At 42.8% G+C, this 23264-nt stretch overlaps 2 pseudogenes; both read left to right on the top strand.

The window, feature by feature from the left end:
• The window catches only part of LOC129151113 (polypeptide N-acetylgalactosaminyltransferase 11-like), a 186830-nt pseudogene extending 186121 nt beyond the window's left edge, over positions 1 to 709 (top strand).
• Positions 710 to 19768: 19059 nt separating this feature from the next.
• On the top strand, positions 19769 to 21336 carry LOC103293833 (methyltransferase-like protein 25B; annotated as a pseudogene).
• Positions 21337 to 23264: the final 1928 nt, after the last annotated feature.

Genomic DNA, 23264 nt, shown 5'->3' with positions numbered 1-23264 from the left:
TGATCCCCAGTAGGGGTCATGCAGGAGGCAGCCAATCAATGATTCTCTCTCATCATTGATGTTTCTCTCTCTCTCTCTCTCTCTCTCTCTCTCTCTCTCTCTCTCTCCCTTCCTCTCTGAAATCATTAAAAATATATATTTTGTAAAAATCTGATCTGAGGACAAGAAGCTATGGAAATGTCAGTGAGCGTGCTGAATTGAGGAAGAAGTTAGATTATAAATCACTTAAGTGGTATCTGGATAGCATTTGCCCAGAGATGCAGGTATCTGGGCCCACTGCCAAACCCAGCAACCCATTTCTATCAACAGAGGCCAAAACGCCCCAATGTCCTTCAACATGGAAGGCTCTGTCACCTACAGACCAACAAGGTCTGGTGGCCCAGGGCCACCCAAGACAGAAGGCACCGCTTAAGGCATGTGACTTCAGTGACCCAAATCAGATCTACATATATAATGAAGAGTCTGACCTGGTGTTAAGTAATCTCCATTGCCTGGATATGTCGGAAACTCAACCATCAGACCCACCACGACTCATGACGTGCCACGGTCAGGAGGATCCCAGCAGTGGGCCTTTGGGAAGAGTGATCGGCTGTCCCAGGTGTCCGTTGGACAGTGCCTGAGAGTGGCAGATCCACTGAGTCACAACGGCCATGTTGCTATGGCAATCTGTGATAACTCCTCCTCTCAGCAATGGCATTTGGAAGGTTAGGGTGAACGCCGTGGCTGGAATGGTGATTCATCATGCCTGTCCTGCTATGGGGATGCCACGGGAGATTAGCAGAGGTGAGAGCAGGTACACTGTCCATCTTGGAGCACCCAGTGTGCATCAGATGAAGTATGTGTCACCAAGATGGTTTCTAGGCTGCTGTTAAGGAATCTCTTGCTTATGGTAGGAAACCAGAATACAGTTTTTATACAAACAGGTTTATACAGAAGAATAAAACCCAGGAAATTGCTAGGTCTATTCAAATTAGTTCATGCTTCTTTTTAATCCTCTTTAATAATGGAATTGTGTTTATCTGATCAGGAATTTGTCATGATTTCCTTCTTAGGAGATTTCAGAGCAGACAGTTAATTTTAAACAAACTGATTGAATCCACATGACTTTTAGCTTCAGAAGGCATCATTTATAAGATCATATTTAAGAGGCAGTTAACTATTATAAATTATTTTGATGAATTATGGTACTATCAACATTTAAAATAACTGATCCTTTTAATTATTTACCTAAAAAAATGAACTGCCACTTGTCGCAATAAAATCAGCACTTCGTGAGAATTTCAGCAAGGATGGACAGACGGAGGGGTGTGGGGGGAGGACAGAGGCAACGAGTGCAGGTGGCAGGGAAGCCCGAGGGGAGCAGCAGGGGGTACTGGGCAAGGAGGCTGTGAGAGTCTCCCTGCAGGTGGGGAACAGCGTCCGATTGCATGGGCAAGTGAATCACAGCACGCCTGGCACTCTGGGCAGCCCTAGCCCCAAGCAGGGTCCTAATAACCACATCAGACCAGGGTGCCAGCAATTCCTACACTGTGCATGTCAGGCTGGGTATGATCCGAGCCAGCCTGCATTATGCGATTATTTTCCTGATTGTGAATGGCACAGGCAGCATGGGGATGGAGTTTTCCAGGCTCGGCTGCCAGCCCTGGGGGCTCATCCGATACCAGGCTATTACCTCCTGATTACTTGACTTGGCACTCAACCCACTCTGAGCTGCGCATCAGCAGCAGGAAGGGTGAGTGGGGAAGCTGGGGCTTAAGATTGCACTTGTCAATCACATGTCACACCAAAGGTGTGCAGAGGGCTCCATCCCTGGCTCTGGAGATGGAGAAGTGTGGTCGGGGAGGGTGAAGTTGGGGGTCTCTGCTCTAATCTCAGGACTGGAGAGGTCCCCACAGTTGGTCATTGAATTTGAGGCTCAAAAAGAAAACTGAAAGATAAAGCGGTGAAGAGACTTGCCCAAGGTCACTATCTTAGTCCCTTCAGGATGTTATAACAAACTACTGTAGAGTGGGCAGCTTACAAACAACAGAAGTTTATGTTTCCCGGTTCCAGAGCTGGGGGTCCAAGATGCCAGCAGACTCAGTGTCCGGTGACGACCCACTTCTTGTTCTTTCTCTGTCCTCACATGGCAGAGGGCCAAGGGAGCTGTCTGGGGTTTCTTAAAAGGCCATTAATCCCATTCATGAGGGCTTCATCCTCGTGACCTAATCACTCCAAAGGTCCCACCTCCAAATACTATCACTTGGGGATATTTTAACATATCAGCACTTAGAATTTGGGGGTTGGAGGAGACACAAACATTCAGCCTATAGCAGTCACAGTGGCTGTCAGTATGTGGACCATTGGGGAGGGCTGGGGCCCAGGACAGGCCCTCTATCCCATGGAGGGTAAGGGCTCTGCCATCTTGGGGCCCTCTTCTCTCAAGACCAGAAGCCCTGTAGGCTCTGACCCATCTAGTTTCTGGACAGATGCAGACTAGGGCAAGAATGTACTGAGATCCAGAAGCTGCCTTGACCTCATAAGCCCACATATCTAGGGAACCAGAGCACTGGGCCACCATGTGCCCATCAAGTCGATGGCTCCCCCACTCGCAGTCTGGGCCTAGGAAATTCTTCCTCACTGTTTGGTCAGTCAGGGGTTCTGTGTGCAGTGGCAACACCTTCCATACTGAAAGGTACTGACAAACAGCCCAGATGTACGCCCTGCCTGCACTTCGAGGCTCCTTGAGGCTATAGTTCAAGATGTTTCTCCTCTAGAAACTAAGATCCCCAGGAGGACTCTGGCCCGCGCTTACCTGAGGAATAGGATTCTGCTCCCGGGCCCTCAACACAGCATGGCTCTGCAATCCCCACCCTAGACTGTCAGCTCCATCAGGCAGCGTCTTAAAATACTACTCCTGGTGGTGTCTCTTGCATCCAAACAGTGCCTAGTAGGTGCTCAATAAATCTTTTTTTTCAAATAGAGTTAACATTCAATGTTATTTTGTATTAGTTTCAGATGTACAGCATAGTAATTAAACAATCATATACTTTTAGAGGGTGGTCCCCCAATATTTCCAGCACCCACTTGAACCATACATAGTTAGTACAGTATTATTGATGTTATTACCTATGACAATATTATATCACTGGGAATACTTGGTGACTACAAATTTTGTACTTCTTAATTCCTTCACCTTTTTTACCCAACTCTCAATTCTCCTCCCCTCTGGCAACCACTAGTCTATTCTCTGTATCTATGAATCTGTTTCTATTTTGTTTATTAATTTACTAGAGGCCTGGTGCACGAAATTTGTGCATGGATGTGTGTGTGTGTGTGTGTGTGTGTGTGTGTGTCCCTCAGCCAAGCCTGCACCCTCTCCAATCTAGGACCCCTCAAGGAATGTCCGACTGCCCGTTCTTTAGGCCCGATCTCACCGGGATCGGCACTAAATGGGCAGTCAGATATCTCTCTCACAATCCAGGACTGCTGGCTCCCAACCACTCAACTGCCTGCCTGCCTGATTGCCTCTCACTGCTTCTGCCTTCCAATCTGATCCCCCCTAACCATTCCTCTGTCAGCCTGATCGACACCTAACTGCTCCCCTGGCAGCCCAATTTCCCCTAACTGCCCTCCCCTACTGGCCTGGTCACCCCTAACTGCCCTCCCCTGCAGGCCTGGTCCCCTGAGACTGCCCTCCCCTGCTGACCTAGTCACCCCTAACTCTTCTCTCCTGCAGGCCTGGTCCCCCCCAACTGTCCTCCCCTGCAGGCCTGGTCGCCCCCAACTGCCCTTCCTTGCTGGCCTGGTCCCGCCCAACTGCCCTCCCCTACCGGCCATCTTGTGGTGGCCATCTTGTGTCCACATGGGGACAGCCATCTTGTGTGCTGGAGTGACAGTCAATTTGCATATTACTCTTTTATTAGATAGGGTAGCCATTCTGACAGCTATGAGGTGATATCTTAATTTCCATTGCTCTGATGATTTGTTATGCTGAGCATCTTTTCATATGTCTATTGGCCACCCATTATGTCCTCTTTGGAGAAGTGTCTTTTCAGGTCCTCTGCCAATTTTTTAATTGGATTGTTTGATTTTTAGTGTTGAGTTGTATGAGTTCTTTACAAATTTTTACATTAACCCCATATTGGATATATCATTAGTGAATATCATCTTCCATTCAGTGAGTTGTCTTTTTGACAAAGGAGGCAAGAACATACAATGGTATAAAGACAGTTTATTCAATAAGTGGTGCTGGAAATATTGGACAGATACATGCAAAATTAAAACTAGACCACATTTCATTGATGGTTTCCTTTGCTGTGCAAAAAGTTTTTAGTTTGATGTAGTCCAATCCTGAGGAGATATATCGGAAAAAATATTGTTAAGAAAAATATCAGAGATTTCACTGCCTATGTTTTCTCCTATGAGTTTTATGGTTTCAAATCTTACATTTAAGTCTTTAATCCATTTTCAGTTTATTCTTGTATATGGTGTAAGAATGTGGTCTAGTTTTAATTTTGCATGTATCTGTCCAATTTTTTCAGCACCACTTATTGAATAAACTGTCTTTATACCATTGTATGTTCTTGCCTCCTTTGTCAAATATAGGCATGGGTTTATTTCTGGGCTCTCTGTTATGTTTCATTAATCTATATGTCTGTTTTTATGCCAGCACATTCTGTTTTAAATACTATAGCCTTATAGTATAGTTTAATATCAGGTAGTGTGATACCTCCAACTTTGTTCTTCTTTCTCGAGATTGATTAAGCTATTTTTTGTGGTTCCATATAAATTTTTGAATTATTTTATCTAGTTATGTAAAATACACCATTGTGTTTTAATAGGAATTGCATTGACTCTTTAGATTGCTTTGGGTAGTATGGACATTTTAATGATGTTCATTCTTCCTATCCATGAACATGATATACACTTCCATATGTTTGCATATTCTTCAGTTTCAATCTCCAATGTCTTATAATTTTTCTAATACAGGCCTTTTACCTCCTTGGTTAACTTTATTCCTAGGTAATTTATTTTTTAAACAATTATAAGTGGAATTGTTTTCTTAGTTATTCTTTCTGATGTCATTATTGATGTATAAACATGCAACTGACTTCTGAATGTTTATTTTGTATCCTGCTACTTTATTGAATTAATTTATCAGTTCTAATAGATTTCTGGTGGAATCTTTAGGGTTCTTTATATACAGTGCCATGTCATCTGCAAATAATTACAGTCTTACTTCTTCCTTTCCAATTTAGATGCCTTTTATTTCTTCTCCTTGTCTGATTGCTGTGGCTAGGATGCCCAGTGCTATATTGAATAAAAGTGGTTAAAAGTGGACATCCCTGTCTTATTCTTTCTCTAAGGGAAATGCTATACTTTCTCTACATTGAGTATGATCTTAGCTATGGGTTTGTCATATATGTCCTTTATTATGCTGAGGAATGTTCCCTCTATTCCAACTTTGCTGAGAGTCTTTATCATAAACTAGAGGTCCAGTGAACAAAAATTTGTGCACTGGGGGGTGTGGGGGGGGGGTCCCTCAGCCCGCAGGGAATGGGCCTAAGCCGCAGTCTGGCCTCCCTCTGAGGGAGGTAACCCCAGCGGGCCGATCTGGGGACAGTGCTGGCCGGCAAGCAGCCAGTGCTGCCCCACATTGCCCTGCCACTACTGTCATCAGTGGCCTCGCTCTTCAGGAGGCAACTGGGCGGGCCAATCAGGGGACAGTGCTGGCCGGTGAGTGGCCAGCCCAGCACCCCCCATCACCTCTCTGCCACCCCTGGTCGTTGCCACCCTCCCCCATTGCTGTCCCCTCCCTCTGCCTGCTGGCATGCGCCTTGGCTGGCCTGGTGCTGCCTGCTCGCTGACCCCACCCCCTGCAGACCGGTCATTCCACCGTTCAGTCAATTTGCATATTATGCTTTTATTATAAAGGATGGATGCTGGATTTTTGTTAAATGCTTTTTCTGCATCAATATATATGATCATAGGATTTTTATCCTTCACTTTGTTTATGTGGTATCATGTTAATTGATTCATGGATATTGAATCAAAGTTGCATTCTGTAATGAATCCCACTTGATCATGGTATGATATTTTTAATGTATTGCTGAATTTGGTTTGCTAATATTTTGTTGAGGATTTTTGCATCTATGTTCATCAGGAATATTGGCTTATAATTTTCTTTCTTGGTAGTGTCTTTATCTGATTTTGAAATTAGAATAATGCTACTCTCATAAAATGGGCTTGAGAGTTTTCCCTCCTCTTGAATTTTTCAGAATAATTTGAGAAGGCTAAGTATTATTTCTTCTTTGAATGTTTGGTAAAGTTCACCTGTGAAGCCATCAGTCCAGGGCTTTTGTTTGTTGGGAGATTTTTAAATTACTGCTTTGATTTCATTAGTTGTAATCATTCTGTTCAGATTTTCTGATTCTTCTTGATTCAGTCTTGGAAGTTTGTATGTTTCTAGATATTTATTTATTTATTCCAGGTTGTCCAATCTTTTGGCATATAGTTGTTCATAATATTTTCATATAATCCTTTGTATTTCTGTGGTATCTTGTTACTTCTCATCTTTCATTTCTGATTTTATTTATTTTGATCCTCTCTTTTTTTATTGATGAGTCTTACTAAAGGTTTATCAACCTTTATTTTTTCAAAGTTGCAGTTTTTTGTTTCATTGGTCTATTATATTGTTTTTTAGAATTTATTTTGTTTATTTCTGCTTTGATCTTTATTATTTCCTTTCTTCTACTCACTTTGGGCTTTTCTTGCTTTTTTTTCTTTTTCTAGTTCCTTTAGGTGTAAGATTAGATTGTTTATTTGAGATTTTTCTTGTTTCTTGAGGTAAGTCTGTAATGTTATGAATTTCCCTCTTACGACTACTTTCTCTGTGCCCCATAAATTTTGGGTTGTTGTATTTTCACTTTTATTTGTCTCAAGGTATCTTTTGGTTTCTTCCTTGATCTCATTGTTAGCCTATTCAATGTGTAGTAACATGATATTTAGCCTCCCTGTGTTTATGTGCTTTTCAGTTTTTTCTTTTAATTGATTTCTAGTTTCATATCATTGTGGTCAGAAAAGATGCTTGATATAATTTCAATCATGTTAAATTTGTTGAGACTTGTTTTGTGTCCTAACATGTGATCTATCCTAGAAGATGTATTCTGTGCCCTTGGAAAAAGTGTACGTCCTGCAGCTTTGGGGTGAAATGCTCTGAAAATATCAATTAAATACATCTGGCCTAGTGTTTCATTTAAGCTCACTGTTTTCTTGTTGATTTTCTATCTGGAGGATCTAGGCATTGGTGTCAATGGGGTGTTAAAGTCCCCTACTATGACTATATTACTGTTGATCTCTCCCTTTATGTCTATCAAGATTTGCTTTATAAATTTAGGTGCTCCCATGTTGAGTACATAAATGTTTACAAGGACTATAGCCTCTTGTTGAATCAATCTCTTTATCATTTTGTCTATTTTTAATACGTTTTTATTTATTTTAGAGAGAGGGGGGAAGGGAGAGAGAGAGAGAGAGAAGCATCAATGTGAGAGAGAGACATCAATCGGTTGCCTCCTGCATGCACCCCAACCAGGGATTGAGCCCACAACCTGGGCATGGGCCCCAACCAGGAATCGAGCCGGTGGGTTTTTGGTGCACAGGATGATGCTCAATCAACTGAGCCACACTGGTGAAGGCCTTGTTTGTCTCTTATTATACTTTGCTTTAAAGTCTAATTTGTATGATGTAAGTATTGCTACCCCAGCTTTTTTTGTATGTTTGTTTCCATTGCATGAAATACTTTTTTTTAATCTTTTACTTTCAGTCTGTGTGTGTCTTTTGTTCTGAGTTGGTCTCCTATAGACAGCATATATATGGGTCTCATTTTCTTATCCATTTAGCTACCCTATGACTTTTGATTGGAGCATTTAATCCATTTACATTTAAAGTGGTTATTGATAGGTATGTACTTTTTGCCATTTTATTCTTGCAATACTGGTTTGGTGGTAGTGAACTCCTTTACATAATTTTGTCTGGAAAGCTCTTTTTTTTCTTCTTCAATTTTAACTGAGAGCCTTGCTTGGTAGAATAGTCTTGGTTGCCAATCCCTTCTGGCCTGAAATGTTTCTGTTGAGAAATCAACTGACAGTTTTATGGGGATAGAAAGGAAAGTTATAGTGCCAACTTCCCATTTGCAGAAAGGGAGTGAACAATCAAGGATCAATGGCTTCCTCATCCAAACCTAATCCTGAGGACTTCACAGAGACAAAAGAGAGAAATGCAGACAAGATTGTATGGTAGAAGATTCAATGCAATCCCTATTCAAATACAAATGGCATATTTCACAGATCTAGAACAAATACTCCAAAAATTTATATGGAACCAAATAGATCCCATATAACCACAGCAATCTTGAGAAAGAAGAACAAAGTTGGAGGGATCACAATACCAGATATCAAGTTGTACTACAAAGCCACTATAAACAAAACAGCCTGGTTGTGGCACAAGAATAGGCATGTAGATCAGTGGAACAGAAAAGTGAGCCCAGAAATTGACTTCAGCCATTACGCTCAATTAATATTTGACAAAGGAGGCAAAATCATATAATAGAGTAAAGAGGGTCTCTTCGATATATGGTGTTGGAAAAATTGAACAGATACATGCAAAAAAAATGAAACTAGACCACCAACTTACACTATACACAAGAATAACCTCAAAATGGATGAAAGACTTAAATGTAAGTCATGAAACCATAAAATTCTAGAAGAAACCATAGGCAGTAAAATCTCAGACATCTCTCGTAGCAATATGTTTACAGCTACATCTCCTAGGGCAAAGGAAACTAAGGAGAAAATAAACAAATGGGACTGCATCTAAATAAAAAGTTTCTGCACAGCAAAAGAAATCATCAACAAAATAAATGGGAGAACTGTATGGAAGAACATATTTGTCACTGATGCATCTGATAAAGGGTTAATAACCAAAATATATAAGGAACTCATACAACTTAACAAAAAGAAGACAAACAATCCAATCAAAAAATTGCAGAAGACCTACATAGACACTTCTCCAAAGTGGACATACAGATGGCCAAGAGACATGAAAAAATGCTCAAAGTCACTGATCATCAGAGAGATGCAAATTAAAATGATAATGAGGTACCACCTCACACCCCTCAGAATAACTATCATTAACAAATCAACAAATAAGTATTGGTGAGGATGTGGAGAAAAAGGAACCCTCATCTTCGTGCACTACTGGTGGGAATTTAGACTGGTGCAGCCATTATGGAAAACAGTAAGGAGTTTCCTCAACAAATTAAATATGGAATTGCCATTTGACCCAGTGATCCCACGTCTAGGACTATATCCCAAGAAAACAGAAACACCAATTAGAAAGAACGTATGTACCCCTATGATCATAGCAGCACAATTTACAATAGCTAAGATCTGAAACAGTCCAAGTGCCCAATAGTAGACGAGTGGATAAAAAAGCTGTGGGACATTTATACCATGGAATACTATGCAGCAGTAAAAAAGAAGAATCTCTTACCTTTTGAGACAGCATGAAGTGACCTGGAGCGTATCATACTAAGTTAAATAAACCAGTCAGAGAAAGACAAGTATCACATGATCTCACTCATATGTGGAATCTAATTAGCAAAATAATCTGATGAACAAAATAGGTCCAGAGACATAGAAACATAGAACAGCCTGTGGAACCTCACAGGGAAGGTGGGGGTGGGTGGGTGGGAAGAATCAACCAAAGAAGACAAACAATAGGGTAGTAAAGGCCTGGAGGGGAGGCAGGCTAAAAGAGGTCAATGAGGGGAAGGGGACATATGTAATACTTTCAACAATAAAGATTAAATTTTAAATAAAAGAATGTAATGTAGACGACATGAGAAGCTGGAGGAGAGCCCTACATTGCCCTGGGAAGGAGACCTCTGCTCAGTCATCACCATGGGGCAGTGTACGCCAGGCTGGGCCTTCAGCAGTTACATCCAGGTGGAGCTGAAGCACAGGTAGAGTGAGGACCAAGGTGAGGATATAGGTACCCAGACCACTCAGAACTTGATGCCCTCCAAACACACACACACACACACACACACACACACACACACACACCTCCTAAGGGAGGTTCCTAGTAGGGGTCAAGGTCACCAATAGGGAAGGGGATGGTGGTGGTTCATGGTCAATGGTCGGACACTGCCTGGACACTGAGGTGATTTGTCCACCTGAAGGGGCACAAGCTGGAGCCTGAAGGGGCACAAGATTCATCTCCCGCTCAGTGTGTGTAACCACCAAGATGGCTGATGCCTCTGAGGAATACAGGGTCACAGAGGAAAACAATGAAATAGCTAATGAGTACAACTCTTCTTCTTAAAGAGGATAAGAAACTATAGCAGGCAAAACAATTAAAAAGCTAGACAGAACAAGAATTAAAAGTAATTATAATAATGATTCTCTAAGAGATAAGGGAGGCTATTGGTGCATGAAGTGGGAACACACATTTATAAAGAAGAGGCTATTGGGAATTTCAGTGTGAAAAACATCATAGTTGAAATAACTCAATAGATGGGTTGGATAGAAGAATGGATTCAGCTAAAGAACAAATAGACAAACTGTAAATTAGATTAATATTAAATGGTATCATAAAGGGATAAAGAGTTGTAAAATATAACAGTAATACACTCAGTGTTTCAGGGAAAAGAAAACCTTCACACCCAGGATTTATATCCAAGTCACCTATATTTAAATATAAGATCAAAATAAGGGTAGTACCAGGCAGGTGAGACCTCAGTATATTCCTTGTGGAAAACTCTTGGAGGAAGTACTCTGGCAAGAAGAAACATAAATTAAGGAGTATGCTGGGAAGTATACGGGTAAACAAGAAGAAAGTGGGAATCAAAAACAAGAGTGTGCCCACAACAATCTAGAACTAAGGTTTTTACACAAACCTAACATGGTGGGACAAGGTGAGAATCATGACAGTGAGAGGTATATGTTGAGGTCCATATTGAGGGGAAGAGAAAAACAGAGATTTATTTCAAAATTGAAGTAAAGAAGATCATCAGAGGTAAGGCAACCACCAGGAAAAGAATTTAAAATAGAATGAATTGCCTTCGATTAACCGGCTGTTGTGAGGTTCATCTACAGTAACAAGCAAGCCCACGTCAGCGGCGTGGGACAGCAGAGGTTTATTTCTGAGCAGATGTGGGCTGCAGGCCAGCCAGTTCAGGCGTGTGTTACACACCTCGTCCCAGCCCCCAGCTGAGGAAGTGGGTCTTATCTCAGCCTCAGGTTGAGAGAAAGGTGCGATAGAGGAACCACAAGATGCTAAAGCTTCTGCTCAGATCATGGACAGATTTTTTTATTTATTTGTCAAGCAAATCTCAGGCCATTCCTTACATTCATGAGGTCAAAAGTATAATCAGCTCACAGGGAAATGCTGCAAGTTATGCCACAAAGGGCAGAATGTATAATCCTCTGTGAGGGGAATTGTAACATCTCTGAAGCCAGGAAAAGAAAACTTACTCAAGTTAATGAAAGGCATAAAAGGGAGGGGTAGGAAATTAAAAAAGACATGACATAAAATAGCAGGAAGTATTAAAATAAATAAATAAAAATCATAACAAAGATAAGGAATCCTATATGCAGTGAATTTTCTTAAAGAGCAAAATGCAGTAATATATTTTCTATAACAGATATATTTAAACAAAATTTAGCTTTCCCGTCTGGATAAAATGGTGTAGACCCATTTCTCTGTTCCTCCCCCACCAAATGCAACTAAAACTCTGGAAATGATGCCAGATGCAACCAAAGGAAAACTGAAATGAGTCAAGAAGACAAACTGGTTTGTGGCCCCGAGACCAGAGGAGCAAGCAGCAGGGCATCTTATGTCTCCCGTCCAACAGAAGAAGGTACCCAGACCCACCATCACCTACACTCCAACCAGCAAGAGAGAGCAGCCTGCTAGGCTCATTCCTTCCCCCAATCAAACAGGAGTTCCTCTGACAACATCAGGTCACTCCAGCACCACCAGCAGGGTGATGGGTGGGGAGTCACCCCAATAATAAGCAGCCTGGGAAATTCTTTCCTGCTGGCCTGAGCTCCCCCAACCCCACTGAGAGGCATCCTGGGTCCAGCCTGGGAAATCCTTCCACCCCCTCAGGCATCAGGAGCCTGGACCAGATGCACTGAGCAGACCAAAATAACCAGGAAAGGTCCTGAAAACCTTACTCCATTGCAATAACCACCCACAAATGTAGGCCAGGATCTGTGTGCTAAAAAACAGGGTGACTACCTGCTCAGTTTAAAGAGTTTAAAGAGAAGCCTGCGTCCTCTAACATATAAAATGTCTAGGGAACAGTTCAAAAATCACCTGTCATACCAAGATTTAAAAATCACAGTTCAAATGAGAAAAGGCAATCAACTATACTAACACTAAGATGAATCAAGTGTTGGCATTATCTGACAGGATCATTTTTTAAAGAAGCTATGATAAAAATGCTTCCATGATTAATTACAAATTCTTTTGAAACAAATGAAAAAAATAGAAAATTTTAGCAAAGATTGAAGTGATGAAAATAAAAAGAAACAATTGGCATTATAGAATAAAACCATGCAATTACAGAAATTTTGTTTTTAAAACCTCACTGGATATGCTCAATAGTATAGTAGAGATGATGGAGGATAAAATCCGTAAACTTGAGGACAAAATAACAGATTTCACCAAGTCTGAACAACAGAGAGAAATATAATTTGAAAAAATGAACAGAGCCTCAGGGGTAATACAAAAGATTTAACATTCACATAATCAGAGTCCCAAAATAAGACGAGGAAGGGAGTGCAGCTGAAACAGTATTCCAAAAAAAAAAAGTAATAATAATAATGGCTAAAAACTCTTCAAACAAGTATGGCCAAAGTTACAAACCCATAGACTCAAGAAGCTGAGCATACCCCAAACAGAATAAACTCAACGAAACTTATGCCAAGAAACTTCATAATTAAACTTCTGAAAACCGAAGACATACTTAAAATCTTGAAAGCAGCCAGAGAGGAATGACACATTGCCCATATGGAAGCACTAATTCAACTAACAGCAGATTTTTCATGTGAAAGCATGGAGGCCAGAGTGGAGTCTAGCGCTGAAAGAAATGACCTACCAAGTGCGAAGTCTATATCCAGGGGAAAGTATTCTTCAGGGATGAAGGGAAAATAAATATATTTCACACAAAGGAAAACAAAATGAATTTGTTGCTACCAGACTCCAGACCCACACTTTGAGATTAACTAAAGAAATGTCTTTAAACAGAAATTTACAAAAGAAAGAATCCTGGAGTATCAGGAAGGAAGGAAGAACAAGGGTGGGGGGCCAGAAATATTGGTACATACAAAAGATTATTCTTTCCTCATGAGTTTTATAAATCATATTTGATGGTCAAAATTATCACACCATCTCATTTTTGAGCTCCTGAAATTTGGAGAATTCATGTAAACATTTAACACCATTTTTACAGTGTCTTTCAAACACAGAAGAGGGGAAATTTCTGACTCATTTTATGATGCCAGTATTGCCCTGATTACAAAACTGGACAAAGACAGTACAACAAAGGAAAACTGCATACCAGTATCTCTCATGAACTCAGATGAAAAAGAATCCTCAACAAAATGGCAAACTGAATCCAACAATGTATAAAAATAATTATACATCATGACAGTGGAATATATTCATGACAAGGTTGGTTCAACATCAAAAATCAATGTAGTCCACCATATCAATAACCTAACAAAGAAAAAATCATTTGGTTCTATCAATTGATGCAGAAAAAGCATTTGACTAAGGCCAACACCCATTTATTATAAAAATTCTTCGCAATTTAGAAATAGAGGGCAATTGCCTCAACTTGATAACGAGCATCTACAAAGAACCTTCAGCTGGCATCACACTAATGGATGACTGGACGCTTTTCTCCTAAGAGAAGGAATAAGGAAAGATGTCCACTATCATTACTCTTATTCATCATAATATTGTATTTTCCAGCCACTGCAATTAGGCAAGATCAAGAAAGAAGCAAAAAGCACACTGATTTAAAAGAAATAAAGAAAAGCCCAAGGAATCTATAGAAAAAAAGATTCCTAGAACTAATAAGTGAGTTCAGCAAGGTTTCAGGATAAAAGATCAAACACACAAAAATCAATCACATTTCTATACACTAACAATGAGCATGCAGAAATATAAATTAAAAGCACAACCATTTACAATCATCGAAAGAAAATGAAATATTTAGGTATAAACTTAACAAAAGATGCACATGATACATATCCTGAAAATGACAAAATGCTGATGAAATAAATCAAATAAGACCCAATAACTGGAAAGACATACCATGTTCATAGATTGGAAGATTCAACATATTAAAGATACCAATTCTCCCCAAACTGATCTGTAGGTTTAATGCAATTCCTATCAAAATCCCAACATAGAACCAGTGTGTGTGAGTGTGTGTGTGTGTGTGTGTGTGTGTGTGTGTGAGAGAGAGAGAGAGAGAGAGAGAGAGAGAGAGAGAGAGATTAATTTGAGAGTGGATGCTGGGAAGCCCTAAGAGCTTCAGTTAGAAAGCTGGAAATTCAGCCCTAACTGGTTTGGCTCAGTGGATAGAGTGTCGGCCTGTGGACTGAAGGGGCCCTGGTTCAATTCGGTCAAGGGCACATGCCTGGTTGTGGGCTCGATCCCCAGGAGGTGGCATGCAGGAGGCAACAGATCAATGATTCTCTCTCATCATTGATGTTTCTATCTCTCTCTTTCTCTCCCTTCCTCTCTGAAATCAATAAAGAAAATAAAAAGCTGGAAATTCAATAGTATAGCTCCAGTCTGAGTCTGAGTCCAAAGACAAGAGAAGACTGATGTCCCAACTCCAACAGAGAGAAAAACAATTCTCCCTCACTCAGTCTTCTTGTTCTAGTCAGCCCTTAAATGGATTGGATAAAGCCAATCTGCTTTACTCAGTCTAGGAATTCAAATGTTAATCTCATCCAAAACACCCACAATACAGACACACCCAGAATAATGTTTAATCAAATATCTGGGTACCCTGTGGCCCAGTCAAGGTGACACATAAAATTAATCATCACAGTAAACAATCTTATTCTAAACTGTATACAGAAAAGCACAGCCTTGAGTAGCTAAAACAATTTTGACAAAGATGAATCAAGTGGGAGAAATCAGTCTGCGTGATATTGAAGCTTACTAGTAATCAAGACAAAGTGGTATTGGCAGAAGGATAAACGCACAGATCAATGGAACGTAATAGATAACCCAGGAATAGACTGACACAAATATATTCAACTGGTTAACAAAGGAGCAAAAACAATTCAGTGGAGGAAGTATAGCTTTCTCACCAAACAATGCAGGAGTAATTGGACATCCATAAGCAAAAAGTGAACCTTGAACTAAACTTCACACTTTAGACAGTAATTAACTCAAAATGGATTTACAGTGTAAAACTAGAACACTTCTAGAAAAAAATAAAAGTAGGAGAAAATCACCTGGTTCTGGGACTAGGTTAAAGAGTTCTTAGATTTTGTATCAAAAGCACAGTCCATAAAAGGAAAATTTGATAAATTAGACTACCTAAATATGAAAACATTTTCTCTGTGGAAGTCCATGTGACGATCATGAAAAGACAAGCTACAGACAGAGGAATATTTATAAACCACATATCCAACAAATGACAAGTAAAGAACTCCCAAAACAGAAAATACACTCGTGGGCACACACGCACACACATGCAGGATTAGAAAGTGGGCAAATGACATGAACAAACATTCACTAAAGAGGCCAACAGATGGTAAATACTCACATGAAAACATGTTCAGAATTATTAGCCATCACAGAAATGCAAATTAAAACCACAATCAGATATCACTGTACACTACTCATAATGACTAAAATAAAAAACCGGAGCAACACAAGTGCTGGCGAAGACGTGGATCCCTCATACGCGGCTGGTGGGAATGTAACCATCTCCTATGAGACTAAACATGCATACAACCCTGAAATTCTACTCTTGGGCATTTAGTCCAGAGAAATAAAAATTTATGTTCACACAAAAACATGTGCATGAATGGTCATAGCAGCTTTTATTGTCATAGCCAAACACTGGAATCCATTCAGCTATCCTTAAATAGATGGGTGGTTAAACAAACCCAGTGCACACATATCATGAAACAGTGCTCAGCAATGAACCATGAATACAGCAACAGCTTGGGTAAATCTCCAGGAAATTATACAAAGTGAAAAAAGTCAATCCCAAAATATTTACATATATATGATTCATTTATATAACATGTTTCCAGTGACAGCTTAGCAGTTGCAGGGATGAGGGATGCCGGGGGAGGGAGAGTGGAGATAGATGTGTTTACAGAAGGGCAACAAGGTGATAGAACTCTTCAGCATCTTGACTGTGGTCATGGATACACAAACCTGCATACATGATGGATTTGTAAATAACTAAACATTTGTAAAGAACTCACATTGATGTTTCTCTTCCTCTCTCTCTGTTTTCCACTCTCTCTCTCTTCCTCTCTCTTTCTCTCTCCCCATACACAAAGAATGAACTGCATGCTCACACGCATGCATGCACACACAGAGACACAAATAAGTATGAGTAAAACTAAAGAAATCTGAATAAGGAGTAAGATTGGTGGATTGCATCGATGTCAATATGTTGGTTGTGATAGTATAAGATAGTTTTGCAAAATGTTACCAATAGGGGAAACTGGTTAAAGTGTATATAGGATCTCTCCATATTATCCTATATAATAAAAGCCTAATATGCAAATCAACCAAACAGCGGAATGACTGGCAGAAAGACCGGTCACTATGATGCACACTGACCATCAGGGGGCAGACACTCAATGCAGGAGCTGCCCCAGCCCGCAGGCCCCAAGCCAGCCAAGGCGGGTGCCAACGGGCCCCCACCCCACCCCCAATTGCCCCACCAGTCGCCCCACAGAGGGAGGCAACTGGTGGTGGCAGGGCAATCAGGGGACAGGGTCAGCTGGCGAGCAGGCTGATGCTGCCCCCCTCCCCTGATCACCCCACCAGTTGCCCCACAGAGGCAGGTGACCGGCTGCAGCTGCAGCAGGAAGGAGGGCCAGCAAGCGGGCAGTGCCAGGCTGGCCAAGGTGGGTGCCAGCAGGGGCCCCCTGATTGCCCCACTGGTCACCCCACAGATTGTCCCTGATTGCTGGCCAGGCTTGGGACCCTACCCATGCACGAATTTCGTGCACCAGGCCTCTAGTTTCTTATAATACACTAGAGGCCCGGTGCATGAAATTCGTGCACGAGGGTCCCTCAGCCCAACCTGCACCCTCTACAATCCAGGAGCTCTGAGGGGATGTCCTACTGATGGCTTAGGCCCACTCCCCATGGTTCTCTGCTCTCTGCAGGGCCTGGAGGTTTCCCTGCAGCCATGGAGATGAAGCCCCCATGCCGTGCTGTCCGCTCTCTGCCTGCTGCTGCCATGTGCCATGCTAAGGAAGCCCCAATGCCCTGCAGTGTTCTCTGTCTGCCAGGCCTGGGGACATCCCCAACAGGGACACACTAAGGAAGCCCCCATGCCCTGTTGTCCTGGCTCTGTCTGCGAGGTCTGGGGGTGTTCCCACTGCCACCTTGCTAAGGAAGCCCCAAGCCCTGCTGTCTGGGCTCTGTCTGCCATGTCTGGGAACTTCGCTGCCACTGCCACACTAAGGAAGCCCCCAAGCCCTGCTGTCTGGGCTCTGTCTGCTGGGCCTGGGGGTGTTCCCGCTGCCTCTGCTCTAAGGAAGCCGCCATGTCCTGCTCTCTGGGCTCTGTTTGCAGGGCCTGGGGCTTCCCCACTGCCATGGTTAGGAAGCCGACATGCCCTGCTGTCCTGGCTCTGTCTGCAGGGCCTGGGGCTTCCCCGCTGCCGCGCTGAGGAAGCCGCCATGCCCTGCTCTCCGGGCTGTGTCTGCAGGGCCTGGGGCTTCCCCGCTGCCGCGCTGAGGAAGCCGCCATGCCCTGCTCTCAGGGCTGTGTCTGCAGGGCCTGGGGCTTCCCCGCTGCCGCGCTAAGGAAGCCGCCATGCCCTGCTCTCTGGGCTGTGTCTGCAGGGCCTGGGGCTTCCCCGCTGCCGCGCTGAGGAAGCCGCCATGCCCTGCTCTCCAGCCTCTGTTTGTTGGTCGGACAGGCCAGACACTCCAGCAGCGGGGCTGAGGTGACTGGGCGCCGCCATCTTCTGGCTATGGGGGCCGCCATTTTGTCGTGGAGTGATGGTTAATTTGCATATTACTCTATTATTAGATAGGATGTGAATCTACAATTATCTCCATAAAATTTCAATTGAAAAAAAGCAAAATCTACAGAAAATTGAAAAATAAAAAGATCATATGGCATAGATGGATAAGTGCCAATTACATTCATTCTTCCCTTCTTCAATATGATACAACAATTTTTGGCTAAACATGTGGCTTCCTGGAATAAAGACTACATTTCCTAACCTCCCTTGCTGTAGGAGTGGCCTGGGATGAAGTCCCAACCATGGAATGTAAATGGTAATGATCTGTTCAACTTCCAGAAAACATTCTTAAAGAAAGGGGCATGCTCTTCTCCTTTCTCTTCTTTCCTTCTTACCAAATCATGAGGACAAGAGGTGTAAGTAAGGGATTGTGGAAGGATAAGGTGGAAGGACACTAGGTCCCTAAGAACTTTACGAAGCTGCCATAGCAGCTCTTGTCTGGCTATGTTGAATTAAGAAGAAAAAAAAAACTGCTCTGGCTGGTGTTCCTCAATGGTTAGAGCATCAGCCTACATACTGAAATGTCGAGGGTTCGATTCCCCATCAAGGGCATGTACCTTGGTTGCAGGTTTGATGCCCTACCCTGGTTGGTCAGGACATGTGCAGGGGACAACTGATCAATGTGTCTCTCTCACATCAATATTTCTCTTTCTCTCTCTCTCTCTCTCTCTCTCTCTCTCTCTCTCTCTCTCTCTCTCTCCCCCCACCCCCCTACCCTTCCTCCCTTCCACTCTCTCTAAAAAACCAATGGAAAAAATATACTTGGATGAGGATTAACAAAAAAAAGAAGAAGAAATAAACTATCATATTTTAGCAGCACCAACCCTAGGCATCTTCAGGACTTTAATGAAATAAACTTCTACCTTGTTTGGGACACTGATATATTGGGTTTTCGTTGACTACCTAACAATACAAACAGAAAAGATGTTCCATGGAAAAATAAACCACAGTTTTATTTTTAGGCCAGGCCAAAAAGAAAACTACAAGGGACAAAGAAGAACGTTATAAACTGTAAAGAACAATAGATCAGGAAGACCCGAGGACCATGGGATAATGAATATATGTGTGTTTAATAACAGAAACTCAAAGACTATCAAGCAACAACTAATATTACGGGGGAATAGAGATACATCAAAAACTATACTGAAGTAATTTCACATACCCTCTCAGAGATTTACATATTAAGGAGACAAAATAAGCAAGTAGATCTGAATCATACAATTGATACCTTGAACTAAGATAGAATAAGGATTTACAGCCAAAGCATGAGGAGTGTTTATTATTGTTAGCTCACCTGGGGACATTTTTTAAAAACCTGCTATGGAGCATCTTGGGCCAAGGCAGAGCGCTTTCTTCTCGTCCCGCCTGCAGAGCTGAGCCCAGCCAGGGTCCTGGATCCACGTGGTGCTGACCCTGCTTCCCTCCTCACCGCGTTCTCGCTCCAGGCACCACCGACTGGACCCGATGCCAGGCGTTTCCCCCGGGTCCTCTCTCCGGAGGAGAGGAGGCAGCTAGTTGTGGATCTCACCTGTGTCCTGTCTCTACCGTTCCATCCTGGATGCCTACATCATCGAATTTTTTACAGACAACCTGTGGGGCACACTCCCTTGCTCACGGTGGGAAGCATTGGATGGACTAAACCCACCACAGCTGGCCACACGGCTGCTGGGGATGCCTGGGGAAGGGGAAGTGGTCAGGTACAGGTCAGTGTGGCCACTCACCCTGCTGGCCCTGAAGTCCACAGCCTATGCCTTGGCCTTTACCCACACCCCCTCAGAGTTTCGGGAGAACCCCAGCCAGAGCTGCTGACTTAAAGCTCCATTCCGAAAACACGTCAGGCCCAAGAAGTAGCATGAGATCTGGCAGCTGGGAGAGCTGGTGAAAAGGCTGAGTGACCGCACAGGCTGCACCCAGGTTGTGCATGAAGGCTCAGGCCAGGGCCATCTCCTCTGCTTCATGTCTCTGGGGCTAAGGCTGAAGGTGAAGAGCATCGAAGGGGATCAGAGACTGGTGGAGAGAGCCCAGCACCTGGGCCAGGAGCTCCTGCACGCTCTGGAAAAAGAGGAGAAGAGGAACCCACAGGTGGTACAAATTCACTCTCACTGCTCCCCACACCGTGTGGTTCAGTGGGCAGACCCCAGGACCCTGTGTGAGGAGGTTCTGTTTCCACTGGAGACCCCACCTCGGGGTGAGGCCTGCTTGCTGCTGACAGGCCTCCATGCCTGCGGGAACCTGAGTGTCACCTTGCTGAAGCATTTCTCCTCCTGCTCTGAGATGGTGGTTCTGGCCTCAGTGGTGGTCAGTGCGCTCCCACAGGGGAAGCGCCGCTCAGCCAGAAGCCAGGCTCACAGCTCACGGCTGGCGAGCGCAGTGGCGGTGATGGGAGCCTCTCCCGCCTCTGTGGCAGCTCTAAGCTGTCAGTTGGACATCCCCTATTTGACTCAGTGGGCTGCTGCTACATGAAGTTGAGTGACCCTGGTGGCTACCCACTGAGTCAGTGGGTGGCTGCGCTGCCTGGCTCTGAACTGTCCTACAGGCTGTGGGAGGGGCCCGCCATACCCTGGAGGAAGTGCCGAGAGGCTACAGAAAGCAGGCCCTGGCCTCCGAACCCACTGCTACCTGGCAGCACCAGAGATGGTCATCCGGCATGTCCAGCCCAAGCTCCATCGGCCAGGCATTCAGGGATCCCCAGGGTCCATGAGCTCAAGATTGCAGACTGTGTGCAGCGGGGGCCATAGCAGGTGGGGCTGGATCCCCAGCTGCCACTGAATCTGGCTGCTCTGTAGGCCCACCAGGCCCAGGAGACCAGTGTGGTAGCTTTCTTCAGCCTGGCCCTATTGCTGGCCCCACTGGTGGAGACACTGATTCTACTGGACTGGCTGCTGTACCTTCAGGAACAGGGCTTCCATTCTGAGCTCCTGCCCATCTTCAGCCCTGAACTTCCTCCCAGAAACCCGGTTTTGATGGCCACCAAGAGGCCCTTGGGTCAGGCCTTCTCTGTTCTGGAGACTGAAGATGCTGATCCACTCTGAGGAAAGGCACATCTTGGACCCCATCTGAACCCACCCAGGTGCCACAGTGGGTGGCAGAGTCTGCGCTCCTCACCCAGAGAAGCAGCATCCTGCATCCTCCCTGGAATCATGGTGTCCCACAGACCTTCAGCTTCGTACTCTTTCTTTTTCTCCATGTGTTATGTAATACTAGAGGCCCGGTGCACGAGATTCGTGCACTTGGGTGGGGGGCCTTCAGCCCAGCCTGTGCCCTCTCACAGTCCGGGAGCCCTCAGGGGATGTCCAACTGACAGCTTAGAGCTGCCACAGAGGCGGGAGAGGCTCCCGCCACCGCCACTGCGCTCGCCAGCCGTGAGCTGTGAGCCTGGCTTCTGGCTGAGCGGCGCTCCCCCTGTGGGAGCGCACTGACCACCAGGGGGTAGCTCCTGCATTGAGCATCTGCCCCCCTGGTGGTCAGTGCGTGTCATAGCGACCGGTCATTCCACTGTTCAGTCTATTTGCATATTAATTACCCTTTTATTATATAGGATTATGTAAAAGCTTATTTTAACTTATTAAAAAATTAAAATCTTTTTTAAAAGCCTACTATGAACTAGGCTACAAAGGGTGATGATTCAACCATTTCTAAATACTGTAAACAAAATAGAAATTGATAACAAAAAGACAGGTTTTTATTAATCCCAAATGTATAGAAACTGAAAATCCAAGCTACTTAAAGCACTTATATTAAATAGGAAACCATATGGAAAGTTAAAAATTCCTTAGAACTAAATGACAATAAAAGCACTACATGTCAAAATTTATGGCACACGTCTAAAGTAAGACTTACGGAAAATTAGTGACTTTAACTATATTTATCAGAAAACAAAAGTCAGAAAAAAATGAGCTAAGTATTTGACTTAGAATTTGGAAAAATGGTTACAGAGGAAACCCAAAGAAGAAAATAATAAAAGAAAAAAGGGGTAGAAATCAATAAAATCAATAAAAATGCATTAAATTAAAATATCACCTTATTGCAATTCCTAATGGGTTAATTGATTTAGCTATTGCTCATCAATGGCTACTAAAACCAATAAATGAGAGTCAACCAGGCATTTGCATTATGTTCCTCTTGAAGTAAGAACATAACCCACTTATAAAGTACAAAATATGTATGCACATCTATCAATATAGATAGACAGGTAGATGCAAATAGGTATAGATATATAGATTGAATTTAATCCCCATCTAGATCTAACTGCAGATTTGCAGAGAATTCAGTGAAACTCCATCATCTTCAAATTCAATTAAAGTCCAATCAGAATTCTATCAGACTTTTTTTAGAAAGTTTACAAATTGATTCCAAAATTAATACATACAAAAATGAATATTCAAGGTCTGCAAATAGCTAAATCAATTTTTAAAAAGAACAAAGAATGGTGATTTGCTATATTAGATATTGGGACATACAACAGAGCTATATAATTTTATAAAGTTTGGTTCTGACTCAAGAACAGACATACAAATCCAGTGGAACAGAAGAGAAAATACATAAATAGATGTGTGTATAGGAACTGGATACATTATAAAGATGGCACCACAAACTAGTGAGAAAGGGATAATTTATTTAGTTAATGGTTTGCCAAAAAATTACCATATAGAAGGATGGACTCCAAGTAGATTAAATACCTAAAATTGAAAGGTAAAATACTAAACCTAATTTAAAAAATGAATAAAACTCCCCTTATGATCTTGGGCCGGGATGAACTTTATAAATAAAGCCCAATTAGCAAAAACCATAAGGCAAAAACATTGATTACTTTGACAATATCAAAATTAAATATTTCTATTAATTGAAAAGATGCTGTATTGGTTTTCTAGGGCTTCTCTAACACTTAAAGTACCACAACTGGGTGGTACCACAACAGGAATTTATTGTCTCAGTTTTAGAGACTGTAAGTTTGAAATCA

The sequence above is a fragment of the Eptesicus fuscus genome, chromosome 13, assembly GCF_027574615.1.
Source record: "Eptesicus fuscus isolate TK198812 chromosome 13, DD_ASM_mEF_20220401, whole genome shotgun sequence".
Lineage (NCBI taxonomy): Eukaryota > Metazoa > Chordata > Mammalia > Chiroptera > Vespertilionidae > Eptesicus > Eptesicus fuscus.
This window is presented reverse-complemented; position numbering and strand designations above follow the sequence as displayed.